The 7,461-nt window shown below is 48.3% G+C and overlaps 1 protein-coding gene and 1 non-coding gene across 4 annotated transcripts in view; one reads left to right on the top strand and one right to left on the bottom strand.

Annotated features, from left to right (window-relative positions):
- NRXN3 (neurexin 3) overlaps positions 1 to 7,461 on the bottom strand; it is a 1,738,382-nt gene that overhangs the window by 1,367,484 nt on the left and 363,437 nt on the right. The gene's annotated exons all lie outside the window — the stretch shown is intronic.
- Positions 6,050 to 6,121, top strand: TRNAC-ACA. Its single transcript has one exon. It is a non-coding gene; the product is annotated as a tRNA-Cys (tRNA).

Below are 7,461 nucleotides of genomic sequence, written 5' to 3'. Positions count from 1 at the left end.
CAGTTGGGAGGCAAGTGGCAGGAGGGTAGGACAGGGTGAGGAGAGCCTTCAGCCTACTCACAAGAAGCTGAGCTCTAAGCCACCGTCAAGAGGATGGGTGAGGTCAGTGGTCTGCAAACCCCTGTAAGCCAGGCCCCTGCCAGCTATGCCCGGGGTGAGGATGACTGTTTGCCCACTTCCTAACCCAAGCCCCAGCTCACCTGTGTCCAGGACCAAATTTCAGCCCCTGGCATCTCCAGTGACCAAACAGAGGAGCAGAGACTAATATTTTAGGAAATCAGAGGGTCCCTTACAACCAAGACGGACCCAAGTTGTTGAAGTTAGAGGCTTGGATCTTGGGATTTGAATGAGCAAGGGGACTTGGAGCTGGCTGACTGGTGGGTTCCCATGTACCCAGCCCATGCTCAGGGGAGCTGGCTCCCAGGGGACAGGGACAAGAGAGAGACTGGGGCAGGCGGGCTTGCAGTGAAGCTGTACCACCCACTGCTGGGCTGCACACACCCCCCACCCACTCCACCCCGTGGCCTCCTGGAAGGTCTGCAAGCTCATTCTAGAGGGAGATGGTCAGAGAAGGGCATTTTATCTTCATGCTGTCTCACTTCAAAGGTTTTTTCCTCTAGATAGAAGCAGAGATGTTAACATATCTTTAAGTAAAGAAAAGGGGGAAGTGTAGGGGACAGGATGGGAAGCCAGGATAAATCTTTACAAAGTGTTCAATATTTTACACAAATACAGCTCTTCAGCAGCAACCACATTTCCATGGATGTGCCACTTGTGAGCACGGTTAATAGCTCTGCACACACCGAGGACGGAAGTGTGGCCGGGAACACAGGAGAGAGATACTAATGAGAAGCAAAATCAGACGACTCAAGAAAACCGCCATTCAACCAATCCAAGTCTCTGTGTGCACACAAGGGGCAGGGGTCACTTCCTGCCCCTGTGGTCTTCCTCCCCACTTGCAAACCAAGAGGGCATCTCCAGTTAGACTTACTCTAGGGACTCTGTCAGCGTCTCCCTCGGGAGAGGGATCCACGTTCCAGACCATCTTGCCAGTTATCCAGCCCCCAGGTGTCACATCCCATGTACAGATGACAGTCAAACAATGGGTCTGCCACACACGGAGCAGACTGCACCATTCCTAAAGCAATGGGCTGCACTTGGAGTGCTCATGAGGACTTCCCTGGTGGTCCAGTGGTGAAGAGCCTGCCTGTCAATGCAGGGGTCCCAGGTTCGATCTCTGGGATGGGAAGATTCCACGTGCCACGGAGCAACTCAGCCTATGCACCACAGCTGCTAAGCCTGTGCTCCAGAACCACTGCGCCCACGTGCCACAACCACTGAAGCCTGCCAGCCTAGAGCCTGTGCTCCTCAACAAGAGAAGCCACCACAATGAGAAGCCCATGCAACGCAACGAAGAGTAGCCCCCACTCGCTGCAACCAGAGAAAGCCCACACACAACAATGAAGACCCCAGCACAAGCAGACATGAAGGGCTAACGACATGTTATGGAGGCAAAGAGGCAGCAGCCTGAGAGGATCCATGGGAAATTGATCCTGATGTCATGCTTAGACAGTAGGGTTATTCTCTCACCTCCCAGCCCTCAGTTGAAAAATCTGGGTAGGAAGACATATTTTGCTTTAATACAACCACCATGACAGTTGGAAAGTGATTCTTCAAGGTGGAAGCAGGCCAGGAAGGAACAAAAGCCACCCCACGTCAGAAGACACACGATAATGTCTCCTCAAGTCGCCGCCCCATTCGCAGAGTAACTGATGAGGGACCCCTCCAGCATCAGGCCAAAGTCCCAACAACCACTTGTGAAAGATGAAGTGGGCCCTGAAAAAGGGTTAATAAGAAATCACTTGCCATCAGCTCCCTAAAAAGCAATAAGAACAAAAAAACAGGTGGAGTTAGGAGAAAGGCTTCAGTCCCACTTTGCAAAGCCGATTTATTTTCAGTCATTTTTTATTTCATTTATTACCTAAAGGATAATGCACACATTTTCAAGACCTGGCTAAAAAAAGAAACCTATTGCATAACTGTAATAGGCCTGGGAGCTATTGTTGTCATGAACAAACTGGACATCTCATCTCAGAGAAAGGGATTCAGAGGTCTGAGGCCTAGGTATTCTTTCAAGGTGTCCAATGAGCCAGCTGCTGCTGCTGCTGCTGCTGCTGCTGCTGCTGCTAAGTCACTTCAGTCGTGTCCGACTCTGTGCGACCCCATAGATGGCAGCCCACCAGGCTCCCCCGTCCCTGGGATTCTCCAGGCAAGAACACTGGAGTGGGTTGCCATTTCCTTCTCCAATGCATGAAAGAGAAAAGTGAAAGTGAAGTCGCTCAGTCGTGTCTGACTCTTCGCGACCCCATGGACTGCAGCCTACCAGGCTCCTCCGTCCATGGATTTTCCAGGCAAGGGTACTGGAATGGGGTGCCATTGCCTTCTCCGAATGAGCCAGCTGCCCAGGCAGAAAGGACAGGAGACTCCTAGAGGTCACAGATTGAATCTAAATGAGTGATACATGGGGAGGGGAAGTCACCTGTGAACCGAGGATGGATGTGGGACAGGAGTCACTCAACTGTAGTCTCTGGTTCTCTTTTCCTTCAAGAGAACAATAGAATCTGGTATCCACTCAGAGGCACTGACCAGACAGTGACCAAACCACCCACACAGAGGGTGAAGGAACCATGTAAATTTCCAGGCTGCAAGACCAATGGACACAACCTCCAGGCTACTTTAAGGAAGAATAAGGCAGAGGTTTCCATTCTCCCTGGGGATTCTCAGGTGGTTCACTGGTAAAGAATCTGCCTGCCAAGGCAGGAGACACAGGAGGCACGAGCTCGATCCCTGGGTCAGGAAGATCCCCAGGAAGAGGAAATGGCAACCCATGGGAAAATTCCATGGACAGAGGAGCCTGGCGGGCTACAGTTCATGAGGTTGCAAAAGAGCTAGACATGACTGAGCACGCATGCACACTTCCTTCTCTCAAGCACTAAGACAGAAACACTGAACTGAAGAACTGGCTAAGGCTAGTCTATTTCCCTCCTTCAGTACCATTGAGGAAACTGGGTCTCAGGGAGTTCACGACTTGTCCAGGGCCACACACGGGGCTGAAATTAAGATCTACTGCTTCTTCATCCAATGGCCACTATGCCCGTGGCCACTCAAAACACTGTCCACAGACCAGTAGCATCAACAGCACCTGGAAGTTAGTTAGAAACAAGCCCTGAGCCCACCCAAACCTTGTGAATCAGAATTCACTGTTCCCAAGACCCCCCCAGCTGAAAAATACACACATTAGAGTTTGAGAAGCATCATCCTACCCAGCCCTGACTCTGTGCGAAGACGGGGCAACTGCTCAGCAGGGACTCTGTTCACCATGGCAACTGACCAACTCAACTCCCACTGGCCCTCCTGCTCTGCACTGGTCTTTGAAATGTTTTTATGCAGACACAGCTCACCACCTCTGAAAACAGACCTCTTCCTGGCAATAAGTAGATTCCCTAGTATCAATAGCACTAAGGTATCAGCTAATTAAAGCCAGAGTTCTGTCCATATCACGGTCCCCTCACATTGCCTTCTAATATAAACAGCATTTTACTTCTCTGATAACAGTCACTATCCACCATTTTGTTCCATCTCCTCTTAATTTATTGCAATTCATTATCCTAAGAAGAAATAGGCTCAATCCCCCATCCCCAAACCCCAGCAAGCTTTCTCTTTCTGCTCTTAAATGTACAGGATGTTCACTCTCAATGAAGAAGACATTTAACTTCCCTTTAGGGTTGGTCCAGCTTTTGGTCTCAAGTCTCCACTGTTTGGGAAAGGAAATGTTTCTATATCCATAATGCCTTAAAAAGGTACTTGTTGGAACATTCATTCACTACATAAGAGGTTGGTCTGCTCCACATTCCCTCGACACGTGTGCTAAGGCCAGGGAGCAAGAAAGGACTGAGCCCACCTCCTCCATCCCAGGTGAGAGGGGGGGACGCTGTGGTCTTTGCGGTCAGGGGCGGGGTGGGACGCTGTGGTCTTTGCGGTCAGGGGCGGAGTGGGACGCTGTGGTCTTTGCGGTCAGGGGCGGAGTGGGACGCTGTGGTCTTTGCGGTCAGGGGCGGAGTGGGACGCTGTGGTCTTTGCGGTCAGGGGCCAGAAGTAAGAGTGATGCTTCCACAGGCCACATACCAGGCAGCAGTTCTTGAAAAGAAATGGCCTGTTTCCACATCAAAAAGAGCATGAGGCAATATTAATTAACCAGGCCTCCTAGCCCTGGCAGGGGACTCTTCACAGCCTTGGTCCTAAGCCACTTGCGTGACTCCTCATCCTTTGATTTCCAACCCTGACTGTACCCTTGCCTTTGACATCTTTCCCCCTCTGGACAAGAAGTCCAGGCTTTTAAGGGCATTCAATTCCTCCCTCTCACTCTGCTGTTTTTGGCTGCCCCCAAACAACTTCCTGAAGCATCCAGCCTAGCCCCATGGAGACAGTTTCTCAGCCTAGCCAGGGTAGCCATCCTACTGCTCCAGGTGCCTCTGGCTCAAGACCAGAACTAGTATATTTGCTTATTAGAAGACTGGTGTGAGTTGTAGTAATTGCTCTGTCATGTCCTTGTCTTTGGGACCCCACAGACTGTAGCCCAGCGGGTTTCTCTGTCCATGGAATTCTCCAGGCAAGAATACTGGAGTGGGTAGCCTTCCCCTTCTCCAGGGGAATCTTCCCATCCCAGGGGTCAAACCTGGGTCTCCTGCATTGCAGGTGGATTCTTTACAGTCTGAGCCACCGGGGAAGCCCAGAGCAGAACTAGTATAAAGACCTTGCACCACTCTCAAGATGTCGAGAGACACATCCCTCATACATTTACTAACCGGGCAACAGACGATTAGTGCCAAAGGGAATCTCATGTGATAAGTGCTGGCAGAGGCCAGAGCTGAGAGGGTCTTGAAGACTGAAGGATTTGCTGATACCACTAAGGTCAGACTTACATGAGGCTTTAAAGAGAGGGTAGGGCTAGGACTGGCAGAAAAGTGAGGTGGACTGGGTTCACTCTTTCAGAAGTTTCCTGCAGAGGCTGGAAGCCTTCTTGGCTGTCTTCAGCGACAGTAGCTGTCAACATTCTCTACCGGGAGAGGAAGACACATAAATGGACTGAATAGAAGGGAACCAGCTATTCAGGAAAGCGGGTGTCCCTCTGCATCTCAGAGGTGGGGGCTTCTTGGGCCCCTGGATCTATTCACTGCTGAGGTCCAGAGTGGCCTTAATCAGTGGAAGGCATGCCCCGTCGGATAATCTTGGCTGGCAGGCCTGCATTGAAAGACCCCCTCCAGTCCCTTCCAAGAACCTGCAGGTGCCAAGCAGGCACATTGTCTAAACCCTCAGCACGTCCCACATCTCAGAATGCACCAGATTTCAAAGCAGTGAGCATAGCTGAAACACCGCCATCCACATACACTGTGCATTCCACAGTCCGGGTTTTTTTTTGTGGAACTATCATGATTGCTGTATTTCCTGCCAACATTTTCTATAGTGAGTATGAGCTCCCACTCTGTGACTTTATTTTACGTCTCTATTGATTGGGTATACTCTGAAATAGGATAGAAAAACAGAGCAAGGTCCCAAAGCCTCTGGGCCAAGGCAGCTGGACACTGGGGCACAGGAAACTGAAGAAGTGCCCTTAAGGCCTCCACGCGGCCCAAATATCCTAGGTGCAGCTTGGCCACCACGCAGATCAGGTGTATGTGGTGTTACATTCCCACTTACACTATTTACTAGGATTCCTGCTACACTGCTCCAAGGGGGGAGGATTATTATCATTATTATTATCATCTGCATTTATAATGCTGTAGCTCCAGGCTCAGAGATGCCAAGTGATTTGCCTGATTCCATCCAGTCACTTAGTGGTAGAACCAAACCTAGAATGCAGATGTTTTTTCACATGTCAGCCCTGGGCACTCTCTCCCAGGCTGACTTGGAAACCCAAAGAAAGTAAAATACAAGAAAAAAGGAGAAAGGAAGAGGGGGTACCTCACATTTAATACTCCCTTTCAAGACTTCCCTGGTGGCTCAGATGGTAAAGTGTCTGTCTACAATGCAGGAGACCCAGGTTCAATCCCTGGGTGGGGAAGATCCCCTGGAGAAGGAAATGGCAATCCACTCCAGTATTATTGCCTGGAAAATCCCATGGACGGAGGAGCCTGGTAGACTACAGTCCATGGGGTTGCAAAGAGTTGGACATGACTGAGCGACTTCACTTTTCATTCCAAAGAGCAATAATTTAGATGTGAATGAATGATACATTATGAATTACATCTTCTAGGAAAATACATCAATAATGAAGAAAGACACAAGAGAAAATATAACATTGGGGATAAACGTTCAGAAGAAGGATGGGGTGGTGAGTATTGTACAACAACTTTTGTCATTCAAAACACCAATCATTGAGAAAGTATCAGAAATAAACAGCAAGGCAGGCAAGAATCCAGATTCTACCTTAGAGAATTCAGGTACAGAAGCTTATATTTGAAAAATCATCCCCTCAGATTCTCATTTGGTTATTTACTCTTATTTTTTACTCATTTATTCTTGCTTTGCACACCCTATTAACCATCTTGATTATTTCAGTTCCTATAAAAAATCAATTTAAAAATAAAATTAGAAAGTGACAGGGCTCCTACTAGTTTACTTATGGTAGGAACAGCTGATATGCAGACAATGAAGAAGAAAGCCACATACAACTGAAAAAAAAAAAAATTAAACTAAAAAAACCAGTAAAGAATACACAAACACAGACATATGATACTAAAAGCCCTATACCCAACACAGCAATAATTACACTCATGATTACACCCTGAGTCTTTAAGGAAAAGCTAAACCATGATTGGTATCCTGTAACAATTTTAAGAAAATGAGAAAGCATTCATTTTGGAAAGATAATTGGCAGATTAGCTCAGAGTAAAAATGGTCTGAGGTGTATAAAGGGATAAAATCTGAAAAATTCTCTTGGCAAGAACATCTGTCTCAAAATGGGGATCTTTTAGCAGCATCTTTAGAGGAGTGGTTCTCAAACTTTAGCGTGATGAGAATCACCTGGAGGGCTTGGTGAGCTCAGTGGTTGCTCATCTCATTTAACCTTTACCACAATCCTGTGCCATTATCATTCCCATTTTCCACAGGGGGTGCACCACATTTCAGAGAGGCTAACTAACCTGTCCAAGGTCATACACCAGAAGCTGCTGATTCCATGGCTTGGGCTGGTGCCTCTAACAAGTTTCCAGGTGATACTGATGGTCCACAGATCACTTGAAGAAGTACTGCTTTAGAGACTAACCAGGGAATATAGCCATAACAGAAAAAAGAGGACCTATAACAGACACAAGAACAAGTGAATGGGAAAGGCCAGATTCTCTTTCAGGAGCTCCCCAAAGGACAGCCACTTCTGTGTGCTCCTGAGAGTCTGGACCCAGA

This window comes from Bison bison, unplaced genomic scaffold (assembly GCF_000754665.1).
Source record: "Bison bison bison isolate TAMUID 2011002044 unplaced genomic scaffold, Bison_UMD1.0 scf7180017864201, whole genome shotgun sequence".
NCBI lineage: Eukaryota > Metazoa > Chordata > Mammalia > Artiodactyla > Bovidae > Bison > Bison bison.
This window is presented reverse-complemented; position numbering and strand designations above follow the sequence as displayed.